The sequence below is a fragment of the Amblyraja radiata genome, chromosome 20 (genome assembly GCF_010909765.2).
Source record: "Amblyraja radiata isolate CabotCenter1 chromosome 20, sAmbRad1.1.pri, whole genome shotgun sequence".
Lineage (NCBI taxonomy): Eukaryota > Metazoa > Chordata > Chondrichthyes > Rajiformes > Rajidae > Amblyraja > Amblyraja radiata.
Genome location: NC_045975.1, coordinates 19,562,450 through 19,577,458, shown reverse-complemented (window position 1 = coordinate 19,577,458; position 15,009 = coordinate 19,562,450). Strand labels below are relative to the sequence as shown.

Sequence of the window (15,009 nt, the reverse complement as noted above, 5' to 3'; positions counted from 1 at the left end):
CCCTGTCCAAACTTTCAAGCCGATTTCATCTCTGTCTTGGGCAAAGGTCTGAGATTGCATCAGACTACCTGCAGCCTTAATATCACATGTGACCACAAATTTGTCTAAGCAAAATTAGGAATGTGACATTGAAGGCTCGAAATTAGAGCAGGTAAAATTGATCTCAGACCATTTTATGCATACATCGAGCATTGAAGTTTGTATCAGGTGCCTGCTGAGGTCCCACCTATCAGAAAATTGAATTTGCCACTTTTTGTTGATGTTCACCCTTACTTGAAGCCCTTTCCTTGGATTACTTCCTGAATGCGAATCAAATTGTATGGTGCTCAGATTTATTGCTGATAAGCACCAAGAGCATCAACCTAAAAGTAACTAAACATAATTTAGTGTCCCCAGTATTGTTGAAATTAATTTCTGTATTTTTAATTTATGTAGAATTTACATGCCAGCAGTACTTTATATGGACCAGGCGTCCTTGATCTGCAATGTGAAGTTCCTAGATACCTTGATCTGTGATCTAATGCAGTTGCTGCTGATTGAGTGGCCTTGGGACCATCTATGATTGCGGGGCATAATTCGCCTGCTCCATGTTCAGGTGTAGCGATGGCGGGGTGTTAACATAGAACAGTCACTTTAACAACATTACCGATTATCAGTGTGCAAATGCACTTGCTCGTCTTGCAAACAGCATTATCTGAAACAAACCTGTTGGATTTTTTTTATCAGTGATTTGGCAATGTGGGGAAACAAAAGCACATGAACCCATTACACTGGCTGCAATTGCAGATGAGTGGCTGCAGAAGAAAATAGAATGAGCAAAGTATGATTGTGGTCATGCGCTTCAGGAGGAATAATTTTTTTTTAATGGAAAGCGGCTAATAAATTTGTGTGGCAAATTTTTGCTCGTAAATTTATGCAGAATCAGCTGAGATCGTACTAATTGTTGGAGCAGCCCAGAGGGACTATAGTCTTTTCCTAGGATCTTGTGTTCTTTTCTTAAGAGAACATATAAAGAGCAATGGCATACAGCTCGCTTAATCTGATTTGATAATAATCAGAGGGAAGTTCATTATTGACCTTGTAGATGAGATTGGAAAAATGCAACTAGTTTACAAAGTCAGAAACTTTAACTGAATTGTGAAAGGAAAATGTAGGGTTAATACAGGCATGATATTCTTCCGATTTAAATCGGAATCCCGGTTTTTTTTTTTTCTTTCTTTTTTTTTCCTAACAATGAATCAGGTTTTTCAATTTTTTGTGCCCGTTTTTGACACAGTTTAGTTAGCAAGGTCGTAAAATAAAAGGGTGAGAGAAGGAGAGTTAGTCTGGATGCGGGCAAGCTTGTGATTCATGATGGCAGTCAGCAAGGTCAGCCAATAATTGGGGGGGGGGGTGGCACACGGGAGGCCGTGGGCGGAGGGAACACAAAAATGCTCTTTGGCTGCTGAGCGGGAGCTCGGGGTGACCAGCTAAGACGGGGGTGATTGCTGCGGGCGTTGATCCCCTCCTCCTCTCTTCTGGGGACAATAAATAAATTAACACGACAGTGTTCTGTGTTTCCCATATGGAGCTGCGACTGGAAAGGGAATGAATAGTGGGGGTTAGAGAGATGCGAGGCCCTACCTCCCGGGCAGCGGCTACCCCCTCCCCTTTCTGGTGATTTTCTGTTTATATTGTGAATTTTTGTTTTCATTGTTATTGGCAGAAGTTTTTAGTTTTCTACCTTCTAGGCGTTGTAGATGTGACATCAGTGTATTGACAGTTAACTGTGCCTTGCAGTATTGTGCATAATTATGCCTTGGTAACTAACGAAGGTGATCTGTAGGTTTTACTTTGTGTTCTTTTGGCATCTCTACAAATAGTTCATTTAGAAATTCAGGTGACATTTTTTGTAAAGATTTTTTTAAGCTGTATGAAGTCAATTATTTCATGAAATATTTATCTTTTGGGGTTTATTTTACTGATTATGCGTTCGAAAAATTCTAAGCTTTTGTTATTTAAAGTACCAGCAGAAACCTTAGGAATTACTTTCAATTTATTGAAAATGCAGGAGCCCCCTGAACCCCCACCAGGGCACTGCCCCTGGACCCCGCTGGGGGCCTAGCCGGCCTCTAGGACCCCCGGCCAATACTTCTGGAGGTGATAATCATGCCTGTTAATAATTGACAGGGCAATTTTCTGCACAGGCCATAGTAACACTGCCCTGATACCATCAACAGCTCTAAATTTGGAAACCATACCTAATTCTCATTCTCTCTCCTGCTCCTGTCAGTAATAGTTCAATCTATGTGCTTGCAAATTTTTAATATATTCGTTGGTAAGTGTTATGTTGGCACAATGAGAGTGCTTCAATTTTATTACCAATATGGTGTCAGGTGGCTAATGCTGTTCTTACCTTTATGAAGCCATTTCCTTTTCCATTGGGGTCATCTGTTGCTGAATTCCCTTCCAACTCTGCGTTTTGTTAGAAGTTTGGAAATACTTCTTTCAGGATATTCTGCTGCAATAGCTTTTGTTAATGGAAATCTAGAAATATTTAATGACAGTAGTTTGATGATATCACTGCCATATATTTATTTCCCATTGGTTCAGAACTCTTGGGTTCTTGTCAACTAGAGAACAGTCTCCTAAAAATCTGCCTACTCAACAGCCAATGTATAACTGAGAAGTATCCCTTAATAATGATCAGTGAACAAGGTCATTGTTTCAAGGTGATTAAATGAATTACTTTTAATTATATTTGTTTTAAGTATTAGCACATTGCGTTCATATTTTTGCAATAGTTCACTAGAAAAATTGTACCCCATAGGGTGGTGCATGATATATGTAACTAAGTAACTATAGTAGGAAGGAACAGTGAGAAAAGAACTTTACATTACTTGCCCTCAGTGTCCTATATTGTAGTATTGAGAAATATAACCTAAATCTACTGTTGTTTTGGTAGACTTCTGTTAAAATATTGCTCTGGTACATTATGTATTTTCTGTGGCAGTCAGGAAATGGGTTTTCTCTGAAAGGTTATACAGAGCTGCCAAGCAGGGCTCTCGCTTAACTTTTTTTCCCTGTTGCCAGCCGGGCAACTAGGCAGCTTTTTAGGTTGCCAAATGACTGTTTAGGTGGTCATTTAAGGCAGCTCGCATGACACGGGCGATAGTGTGCTCGGACGAAGTGCGTAGTTACCAGTCAGAATTGTGGGCAATGAAGCATTCGCATATTATTTCTGCTTCAAATAAAGTCACAAACTAAACATATTCACCAATCAAGACATGATATATACCACAATGACATGCAGCAAAATTACAATACAGTATCTCATCTCCTTTTACACGTTGCAATGAATGCAATTTCTATTATTTCCAAACAAAATTCTTGGATTATTCAGCGTATAATCAACCCCAGTGAGATCAAGTGCAGGCTTGGCGATCGCTTCGCACAACACCTACACTCAGTTCGCAGTAACCAACCTGATCTCCCAGTGGCTCAGCACTTCAACTCCCCATCCCATTCCGAATCCGACCTTTCTGTCCTGGGCCTCCTCCATGGCCAGAGTGAGTCCCACTGCAAATTGGAGGAACAGCACCTCATATTTCGCTTGGGTAGTTTACACCCCAGCGGTCTGAACATTGGCTTCTCCAATTTCAGGTAGTCCTTGCTTTCTCCTTCTTTCCCCTCCCATTCCCAGCTCTCCCACAGCCTACTGTCTCCGCCTCTTCCTTTCTTTTTCCCGACCCCTCCCTTCCGACCCCTCCCTTCCGACATCTGAAGAAGGGTCTCGACCCGAAACGTTGCATATTCCTTCGCTCCATAGATGCTGCTTCACCCACTGATTTTCTCCAGCTTTCTCTACCAACGGGATCCCACCACTGGCCACATCTTCCCATCTCCTCCCCGTCGGCTTTCCGCATAGACCGCTCCCTCCGTAACTCCCTCGTCATTTTGTCCCTTCCCACCCAAACCACCCGCTCTCCTGGCACTTTCCCTTGCAACTGCAGGAAATGCTACACTTGTCGCTTTACCTCCCTCCTTGACTCCATTCAAGGACCCAAGCCATCTTTCCTGGTGCGGCAGAGGTTCACCTGCACCTCCCCCAACCTCATCTATTGCATCCGCTGCTCTAGGTGTCAGCTGCTCTACATCGGTGAAACCAAGCGTAGGCTTGGCGATCGCTTCGCCCAACACCTCCGCTTGGTTCGCAATAACCAACCTGATCTCCCAGTGGCCCAGCACTTCAACGCCCCCTCCCATTCTGAATCCGACCTTTCTGTCCTGGGCCTCCTGCCAGAGTGAGGCCCACCATAATTTGAAGGAGCAGCACCTCATATTTTGCTTGGGCAGTTTACACCCCAGCAGTATGATAATTGACTTCTCCAATTTCAGGAAGTCCCTGCTTTCTCCACCGCTTCCCAGCTCTCCCTCAGCCCACTGTCTCTGCCTCTTCCTTTCTTCTTTCCCCACCCCCACCCCCCACATCAGTCTGAAGAAGGGTCTCGACCCTAAACGTCGCCTATTTCCTTCGCTCCATAGATGCTGCCTCACCCGCTGAGTTTCTCCAGCATTTTTTTCTACCCATTCACACAAGTTTTGTTATCCCACTCTCCTCACCCACTCCCTACATATTTGGGGCAATTTTACAGAGACAAGTTAACCTACAAGGCCAATGGGACTTTGGGATTTGGGAGGAAACCTACATGCTTGCATGGAGAATGTGCAAATTCAACACAGACAGTGCCCAAAGACAGGATCGAACACAGATCTCTGGCGTGTGAAGCAGCAAGTCCACCAGCTGTGCCACTATATTTTATTTCCCAACACACAAAAAATTATATGTTGATCACTTTGGTTACTAAAAAAATAAAATAAATTTCAGTCTCTAAGTGATGCTATGTCCCCCTTTATAGCTAGGGTATGTTTTAATTCAGTTCCAGGCTATGGGGCAGTACATTGGCCATAAAGTTGCTGCCTAAAATTGCCAGAGACCTGGAATTGATCCTAAATATATGGGTGCTGTCTGTATGGAGTTTGCTCCTTTTCCTTTTGATCGCATGGGTTTTCACCGGGTACTCTTGTTTCCTTCCACATTCCAAAGGTGTGCAGGAACCTTTTTCAGATCCGACCCAAAACGTAATATTTTCCTTTTGTCCAGAGATTCTGTCTGACCTGTTGAGTTACTCCAGCTTTTTGTGTCTATCTTCAGTTTAAACCAGCATCTGCAGTTCCTTCCTACACACACGATAATATACGATAGAACTTTATTTATCCCAGGAGGGAAATTGTGTGTGTTTTGTTTTCTCGTTTATAACATTGTTTACAGAGTACTATGTTTACATACTCTTTTGTGCTGCTGCAAGTAAGGATTTCATTGGGACGTGAGAGAATGAAACAGTCTTGACTTATGTCGCTAACGTGTGGGATAGAACTAGTGTACGGGTGATCGGTGGTTGGTGTTGACTCGGTGGGCCGAAGGGCCTGTTTCTAAGCTGTATCTTTAAATTAAACTAAAAACACTAAAACCAGAGGAAATCTAAAGAAGGGTCTCTACCCGAAACGTCACCCAATTTATTCTATCCAGAGAAGCTGGCTGCTCCATCGAGTTCCGCCGCACAATTAAAGCATGGAATAGTCTTCACCCTACCAAAGGTACCCAACCAGAAGCAATTAAATTTAAGGCAGCTCTTTTTTTCCCCTCAAGAACCCTTTTTGTTTAAGTCCAAATCAAGAGTCAAGAGTTTTATTGTCATGTGTCCCATATAGGACAATGAAATACAGAATACAGTTTCGAATATTTTTGGATGACCAGGAAACCAAGAAGCAAAGGTTACTCCAGGGAGTTACTCCAGCTCCAGCGAGTGATTCTGCGTTGGTTTTCAGCGGTCGCGGTGAGGCTGCGACCGAACCGCAATTGCGGCCAGATCTCCCACAATGCAAAGGGAGGGAGAAAGTGGCCGACGCCGACCAGTTGGTGGCAGTGCGCATGTGCAGGGCGGCCGATGATGTGCTGGCCAAAGATCCTCGCTACAGGAACTTTGGTGCTGGCCGTGGTTGTGCACATGTGTAAGGCGGCCTGCCATACCGGCAGACAAGGAGCGGGCGGAGACCCGAGACATGGACACGGATACAGGTGGCGGGCGGAGACGGAGAGTGACAGAGAGAGATAGAGAGGCGTCCCGCTCAGAATTAAACGATAGGTGTCCCGGGTGGTTGCCAAGCCGGGCAAAATGGCATAGCTTTTAGGTTGCTCGGCGGGACTGTTGGTTGCCATTGGCAACCGGGCAACCGCTAGTTTCAAGCCCTGCCAAGTAGTACGGATTTTCTGTATTTTGTAAGGAAATGCGATAAGAATACTGATGTACAATTTTGTGTTGTTAAATACAGATTTTAAATACGGAGTTCAGTTCAGTCTGAAGAAGGGTCTCGACCAGAAACGTCACCCATTCCTTCTCTCCAGAGTCGCTGCCTGTCCCGCTCCAGGTCTAAACAGAGTGCTGTCAGTTTAACGCGTGGGAATTTAAATGAAGAGCAGTCGGCTATAGAGCTGTGGGTTCTAAAAATAGCGCTACTGGCTGGAGCGCTATTGGATTTAAAGATAGTACTATGGGCTTTACACATAGCGCCATGGCCACAGCGCTATGGGTCACAGACTGTTCAGGAAAATTCTCATATAACAACGAGTCTTTGGAATTCTCTGAGCCTTTGATTATTTTTCGGGCAGTGGTAGAATTCTGGATAAGCCTAGTGGGATTGCAGTTACATTGGGATTGGCCTTGATTTTACAGAACGGCGGGTGGGCTCAAGGGGGAGAGGGAGAGGATGGGGAGGGAGGGGGGGATTAAAAAAAAGAAAATAGGGCGGGGAGGAGAGAGTGAGGGATGGGGAGAGGGGGAGAGGGAGGGACAGGGAGGCTTCCAAAATGGCTTCTACATCATCATCATCTGATGCTAAAATTAGGAAGCAGCCGTTCAAACAGCAGCATACAAATAAATGCCAATAAATGCACTGTCAAGTAAGATGCGTAGAAGACATGTCAATTAGAAACATAGAAATTAGGTGCAGGAGTAGGCCATTCGGCCCTTCGAGCCTGCACCGCCATTCAATATGATCATGGCTGATCATCCAACTCAGTATCCCGTACCTGCCTTCTCTCCATAACCTCTGATCCCCTTTGCCACAAGGGCCACATCTAACTCCCTCTTAAATATAGCCAATGAACTGGCCTCGACTACCCTCCGTGGCAGAGAGTTCCAGAGATTCACCACTCTCTGTGTGAAAAAAGTTTTTCTCATCTCGGTTTTAAAGGATTTCCCCCTTATCCTTAAGCTGTGACCCCTTGTCCTGGACTTCCCCAACATCGGGAACAATCTTCCTGCATCTAGCCTGTCCAGCCCCTTAAGAATTTTGTAAATTTCTATAAGATTCCCTCTCAATCTCCTAAATTCTAGAGAGTATAAACCAAGTCTATCCAGTCTTTCTTCATAAGACAGTCCTGACATCCCAGGATCAGTTTGGTGAACCTTCTCTGCACTCCCTCTATGGCAATAATGTCCTTCCTCAGATTTGGAGACCAAAACTGTACGCAATACTCCAGGTGTGGTCTCACCAAGACCCTGTACAACTGCAGTAGAACCTCCCTGCTCCTATACTCAAATCCTTTTGCTATGAAAGCTAACATACCATTCGCTTTCTTCACTGCCTGCTGCACCTGCATGCCTACTTTCAATGACTGGTGTACCATGACACCCAGGTCTCGCTGCATCTCCCCATTTCCTAATCGGCCACCATTTAGACAATAGTCTGCTTTCCTGTTTTTGCCACCAAAATAGATAACCTCACATTTATCCACATTATACTGCATCTGCCAAACATTTGCCCACTCACCCAGCCTATCCAAGTCACCTTGCAGTCTCCTAGCATCCTCCTCACAGCTAACACTGCCCCCCCCAGCTTAGTGTCATCCGCAAACTTGGAGATATTGCCTTCAATTCCCTCATCCAGATCATTAATATATATTGTAAATAGCTGGGGTCCCAGCACTGAGCCTTGCGGTACCCCACTAGTCACTGCCCGCCACTGTTAAAAGGACCCGTTTACTCTTACTCTTTGCTTCCTGTTTGCCAGCCAGTTCTCTATCCACATCAATACTGAACCCCCAATGCCGTGTGCTTTAAGCTTGTATACTAATTTGGTAGCAAAGTTACTCTTACATGGGTATGACCCCACATAAAAAAACATTTTTTTTCAGCAAAATGGCACTGCGCAAAAATACTGATTTCTTCAGCAAAATACTGATTTTCAGGTACTAGACTACCGAAATGCTCTGACAAAACTTGGCGGCTCTGATTCAAGCCAGGGTTAGATAGAGCTCTTAGGGCTAGCGGAATCAAGGGTATGGGGATGATCAGCCATGATCAAATTAAATGGCGGTGCTGGCTCGAAGGGCCGAATGGCCTACTCCTGCACTTATTGTCTATGTATATTAAACCTTAACAAATGTTGAAATTACGACAGTTACTATCCCCAACTTCTGTCACAAATTGTATTCCTTGGACAGTGATTCCTTCTTTGCTCTGTTTTGAGACTTGGTTTCATGTCTCACTGAGTCAAATGTCTGACCCTGTTTGTCACTAAACTACCTTGTTCCATTTCTGTAGTATTGGCTTTCCCTACCCTTGCTTCAACTCATCTGCTGCTGAAACAGTAATTACAATAGATTTTATGACAGCAGCATGTCTGATCAATGGAACAAATTATAATTATGTAATTTGTCCACCCTCTTTTATTTCAGGAAAAGTAACTAGCATTTTTTCTAAGGAATTTGTTAGTTCCATTAAACTTGGAAAATAGAGAGCCAATGTACATATATCTGCTAAATTTGTATAAGATAATTACAAGCAGTTGAATAAGGGGTGGGAATTAATAAGCTTTGGCTTCTTCCTGATCCTTTTCGGACACATTTATTTATAGATATTGTTTATGACACTTTATAAATATTTTTGTTTTGTTTTTTGTATGCTGTTTCACACTTGCTTTTTATTCTTTTATTCTGTTCGAAATAAATAATAAAATAAAATAAAATAAAAATGATAAGGGGCATGGAGACAGCTTACTGATTGCTGATTGATTGCAATGCAGGCCACACACTAACTTTGTTCTGTCCACTTATTATATGTGCTAAATTCTCTAGATGTACACAGTACAGCTGTGGACAGGGTTGATTTATGGCAACACAATTCAAATGTGCACAAGTCCCTGGGCCCTGCACCATAGGGCTTCCTCTCATAAGAAACTTTTCTCGCCCTGCCTTATGTTTTTTGGCAAGAGGGATGAAATGTAGGTACCTCTTTTTGAATGGAGAATCTCAGCGAAAATGCTAGCACAACAGTGGACTTTGTTGTGATTCATTTATTGCTGCTTTTCACTTGCAAACCCCTGCAAGGAGTTGAATGCCAGGTATTGAATAATTTGTTCCTATTTTGAATCTTCTGCATAAACTATTAATTGCTACAATATAGTGCATTTGTAGTCATTTCTGTAATATAGTATGACTGGGTAAATGAACAGAGGATGTATAGATGTACAGAGGATGGCAGTATATGGGAAGGAGCAGAGGAGGAATTCTCAACAGGAAGCCATATTCACCCAGACTATTTAGGAAGCAACTTTGTTAACTGAACGTGAGGATATTTATACTGCAATAAGTATGCCCTCCTTGAAATCTCCCGCCGAGAGTGGCTGCAACAGCAACCTCAAAGTAAGATTATCGGCAACTGTAGCCTTGAATGAGCTAGATATGTAATATTATTGCATGGCCTCTGTCAATACATTCAAGCTTGAGGTTTTCGTTGAATTGTTTAATCACTGACCTGTATGACAGTGTATTCCAAACTGTAGTACTTTGAAGCTATTACCACGAATAATTCTGATTACAGTGGATCACCATCAGATCCAACTTGTTCATGGGTAGTACCAGAAAGAAATTTCCCACGGGCAAGGCAACTTGCATCTCTTAAGATGAAGGAACATGTGGTGGAATGAATTGAGGGCTTCGGAGCTTACTAGGTAGAACTAGGCCAAGAGTGGATACCTATAAGTCGCTTTAACAATTGATGTGCACCAATTGTGTCAGGCTAAAATATTGGCTCAAGTCCTGGTGAAAAGGCTTACACCCATGACCAGATTTGAGCAAGAGTACCATTATTGCCACAGCATTTGGTTTTTATTCTCATTTTTCATGGAAGTATATTCCAGTTAAGAACTAATTCCAAACCTTGTATCTCATTTGGAACATGAAATATACTCTGAAGTGGACTTCATTTGAAGATTAATGATCCCTCTTCCAATCTAAGGGCAAGTGCCAACTGAGTCATCCAAGCTGATCAACTCTGATGATCAGCCAAGTCCGATCAGACCAGTGATCAACACTGGAATCTTGCAGGCTACACATTTTGCTGCTTCAGTTTGCAGTTGCTGAGTCATTATAAGTAAAATCATTTGCATTCTTTAATTATCTTCTAAATTTATTTATTCATAAAGATGGGTATTTTGAGTGTAACAAAATATGTTTAATTGGAACACTGGAGCTATTGGAAATACAGATTTGTTTTATTGTGATCGGTTTGGCACTTTATAAGGCCAATGATTCTCCGTGCATTTAAATTAATATAAATTTGTGCATAGACTACACCATATTTTTGAGCTAGATATTAATTTCTATTTTTTATCAACGCAGTAAAAATGAACAGGCTAGGAGAGTTCTGTTTTCAAGGTTAAATTTCAAAGCTGGTATTTATGGCATGATGAACAGGATATTCTGGGACACTAAATGAATGAGATTCTTAGCAAAATAACTTGGCACAAAAACAATTGTAGATATCAGAGACTTGGGTTTGGTGAGAATGATACTGAATAAAGTGCCTGGAAGAAATCATAAAACTAATTAAATGTTCAGAGAAGAAAACAAAATGAGTGATTGAATAGAGATTAGTGCATAACTAAAATGATTCTGAAAAAACTGTTTTGATTACTGTATTTCCCGGCAATGAAGATGCTATTTTTATCCTAAAATAAGGCCCGAAAATTGACCTGCGTCTTGGAGGCTGAAGGTTAGATTGTTAGCCAAAAAAGATAGACTTGGCTATCCCTCAGTACAGCAACATCAAGAACGATGTTGCTGTATTGAGGATAGCCAAGTCTATCCCTCATTGCTGGCAACTGATTTACATTCTCTATCTGGGTGGCTAGCTTCAGTGTCACCCTTGCAGTCACTTTGCTGATGGCGACATTCTACCAGGACTCAGGTCTGGTCCCCAGGGCGGGAAGAGAGAGCAGCTTACCACTGGGCAGCAGGGACACTGGGCGTCCGATGGCGTGGAGTTGGCCGAGCAATGCTACTCTCGTAGAGATTGCTCCGCGGAACCTGCCACGCCTTCGACCCTGGGAAGCGGCTGTAAAAGGACAGCGCTGCTGCGGGTGGGGGGGGGAGAGAGAGTTCCTTTCACAATGTGTGGGGAGTCTGGCCCGGGTCAGCACGGCCTGGGTTGCTCAAAGTAGCAAACTTGGCTGGGCCGCTAGGAGTAAAGTTGCGGGGCGGGCAGGAGCACTGAGAAGGAGGAGGTCGGGGATCATGTCAGCAACTCACTCAGTAGCTCGGGTGGCTGCGAGTGGCCACCGGGACCGGACAGTGGAACCGGCCGCCACCTCAGCACCTTCTGCCGGCCCGCCCGCCAGCTAGCACAGGCGCAACCGGTGGAGATGGTGGTTGGTGAGTAGCTACTGGGCGGAAGGCTGGCTGCTCCATCCCAGCCTCCGTCTCTCCCCCTCCCCCTCCCTCTCCCCTCCACCATTATCTGAATAGTGTCAGATTAGGAAAAGGGGAGGTGCAACAAGACCTGGGTGTCCTTGTACATCTGTCACTGAAAGTAAGCATGCAGGTACAGCAGGCAGTGAAAAAAGCAAATGGCACATTGGCCTTCATAGCAAGAGGATTTGAGTCTAGGAGCAGGGAGGTCCTACTGCACTTGCACAGAGACCTGGTGAGACAACACCTGGAATATTGTGTGCAGTTTTGATCTCCTAATTTGAGGAAGGACATTCTTGCTATTGAGGGAGTGCAGCGTAGCTTCACCAGGTTAATTCCCGGGATGGTGAGACTGACGTATGATGAGAGAATGGATTGACTTGGCTTCTATTCCACTGGAATTTAGAAGGAAGAGAGGGGATCTTAGAGAAACATATAAAATTCTTACAGGATTAGACAGGCTAGATGCAGGAAAAATGTTCACGATGATGGGGGGAGTCCAGAACCAGGGGTCACAGTTTAAGAATAAGGGGTCAGCCATTTAGGACTGTGATGAGGAAAAACGTTTTCACCCAGAGGTATTGTGAATCAATGGAATTCTCTGCCACAGAAGGCAGTGGAGGCTAATTCACTGGATGTATTCAAGAGAGATTTAGACATAGCTATTGGGGCTATTGGAATCAAAGGATAAGGGGGAAAAGCAGGAGCTGGGTACTAACTTTGGATAATCAGCCATGATCATAATGAATGGCGGTTGTGGCTCGGAGGCCTGAATGGCCTACTTCTGCACCTATTTATGTTTCTATGGACTGACGGTAGAAGGGAGTTAGCATAAAGAGGTGAGATGGCACAAGAGCTGGCAAGCGATAGGTGGAAATAGATGAGGAAGAGTTGAACAAATAGTCAGGTTGGAGAAGAGGGGTGGAGATAACAACACAGGCTGGGAGAAGAATAGTGGGTGCCAGCATGGGCAGCAGGTAATGGAATTTGATACGAAGAGTGGAACCAAATAAAGAGATGATGTTGGGCAGATGGAACTGTGAAGGAGGAGGTAGGAGATCCAGCAAGAGCAGTGGATAGATAGGTTAGGTGGGGGAAGGGGTAGGAAAATGGGTGGTAGGTGCTGGGAGGGAGTGGTTGAAAGCAAAGGGGTTAAGGACCTGTCCCACTGCGGGGACCTAATTTGCGAGTTTAGAAGAGTTTAGGAGTGTTTTAAAAAAAAAAGTGTCATGGTCTTGTTGTATCGCCGAAGTAGAACACCTCCTGCGACCCCCTTCAACTATGTAGAGAACCTCCTACGAATATGTAGAAGACCTCCTTCGACTATGTAGAAGACCTCCTTCGACCTCCTTCGACGATGTTGAAGACTAGCTTCGGGAAAATTAGACACTGAATAGTGGAGAGTGAAGCCGATCACCTTCAACTACCTTCGACTATACTAACACAATCTATGATTAACTTCGATTGCCTTTGATTACCTACGAATAACATGCCGACCTACTTCGACTAAACCTAGGAGTAAAAAATATCGATTTTTTCCCATGCCGACCAATTTTTACTCGCGGACAATTTTCAGCATGCTAAAAATGACTCCTCGACCAAATTGAGGCCTCAAGTATGCCGGAACTTCTCTCGAGCATGAAGGAGAATTACATAGACCTCCTAGGACCATGCTGCGAGTTTGAGTCGAGGGCAAACTCTTCTAAACTCGCAAATTAGGTCCCCGCAGTGGGACAGGCCCTTTAGAGGACCTGGGTAGATCAGAAGGGGAGAAAAGGGGACAGAGGACGAGTGAGCTTCTTTAAATTTGGAGAATTCAGTGTTCGTGTCATTGGGTTGTCAACTACTAGGCACTTTTTTCTAGTATGTTTTCAGCCTCACTCTGGCAATGGAAAGGCTGAAGACAGACAGACCTTTTTTTTAAAATAAGTCTACATAAATTGTCCAATGAGTAGGAAGAGGCCATTTAATGACCAGAAACTCGAGTCTGAATGTTACAGTTGCATTGACTTAAACAGTTAATTTTAGAAAGAATCCAAGTCCCTAAAGGACACCATATTCAAAAAACCAGCTGTGCATCAGATGTACCTTTGCAGAGAAAGGCAGACTGCTCCCATGACTATCCCCTCTGGTAAAGGGGATGAAATTTAATGTTTAACAGGAATGCAAAAGGAAGTTTAATGCTTTAACTATATATCATTTGCATCGTATATGTTGGAAACCGAACACACAAAATTTGCCAAATCACTCAGTGGAGGAATCAGTAATAACAGCCAAAAAGCAAAATACTGCAGATGACTGGAAGTATGCAGAATGTCAGATGGTTTCGATAGAGAAACAGCTCACATTTCAGGCAGCTGCATTTTCATTGGAACTGGTGAAAGCCTAATATTGATGGATTGATAATTTGATACGTGATGGGCAACGTTGTGGCTGGAGAACTTTGACATTCCTCTGACTCCCCAGTGTACCTCAACAGTATTGGTCTGAATAGCCACTCTTTGAAGCACAATGCATGTATGTAACCTTCCTGTAAACAATGAGATGGTCAATTTCATAAACAATATTTGTCAGGTGTGCAGTAGATAGTCTCTGGATGTTGAGGAAAGACGAATAAACCCTTAAAACATCTTTGCAATCTTGAACTCTATTTTAATTATCGCATTGTAAGTAATAACTCCCGTGTGCAATTTGCATGAGGAGCTAATTTTTCATTATTAATTTTTCAGAGGACTGGGAGTTTTGAATGTGCTGTGCTTTCTACTACACTGCAATTCAGACTCCCTGTTCCTCGTCTGGCTCTGAAAGAAACATTGTTGCAACATGAAGATTAATAATTCTCAAACAATTGTAAGCTTACAGTTTCATCAAATATCAATTGCATAGGTTTTTAATCTTTTCTGTAGAATGTGTTCACGTGGGAAATTTGTGCACTGCTTTTTGCTTTGACGCATGAAATATAAGGGTGTATATCTTGCTCATCTGTATGTTTTCTGGCTTATTCAGTCTCCACAGGAATTGATATTCATGAATGGAAAAAAACAACAAAAACCTGCAAATTTTTTTTAGCTATCATTAGCAATTTGTATTTGTTTAAGTAACTAGTATTTAAGTACTGGAAATTCAAAAAAATATTACAGATTTTGACCGGCATTTAGAAAACTGGGCTGTTTTGATCGCCTAGATGAAAGCTGTGTAAAATGAGACAGATATTTGTT

General features: G+C 43.2%; 1 protein-coding gene across 3 annotated transcripts in view; it reads left to right on the top strand.

Moving 5' to 3' along the window:
- The window catches only part of LOC116984656 (choline kinase alpha-like), a 60,320-nt gene that overhangs the window by 21,612 nt on the left and 23,699 nt on the right, over window positions 1-15,009 (top strand). The gene's annotated exons all lie outside the window — the stretch shown is intronic.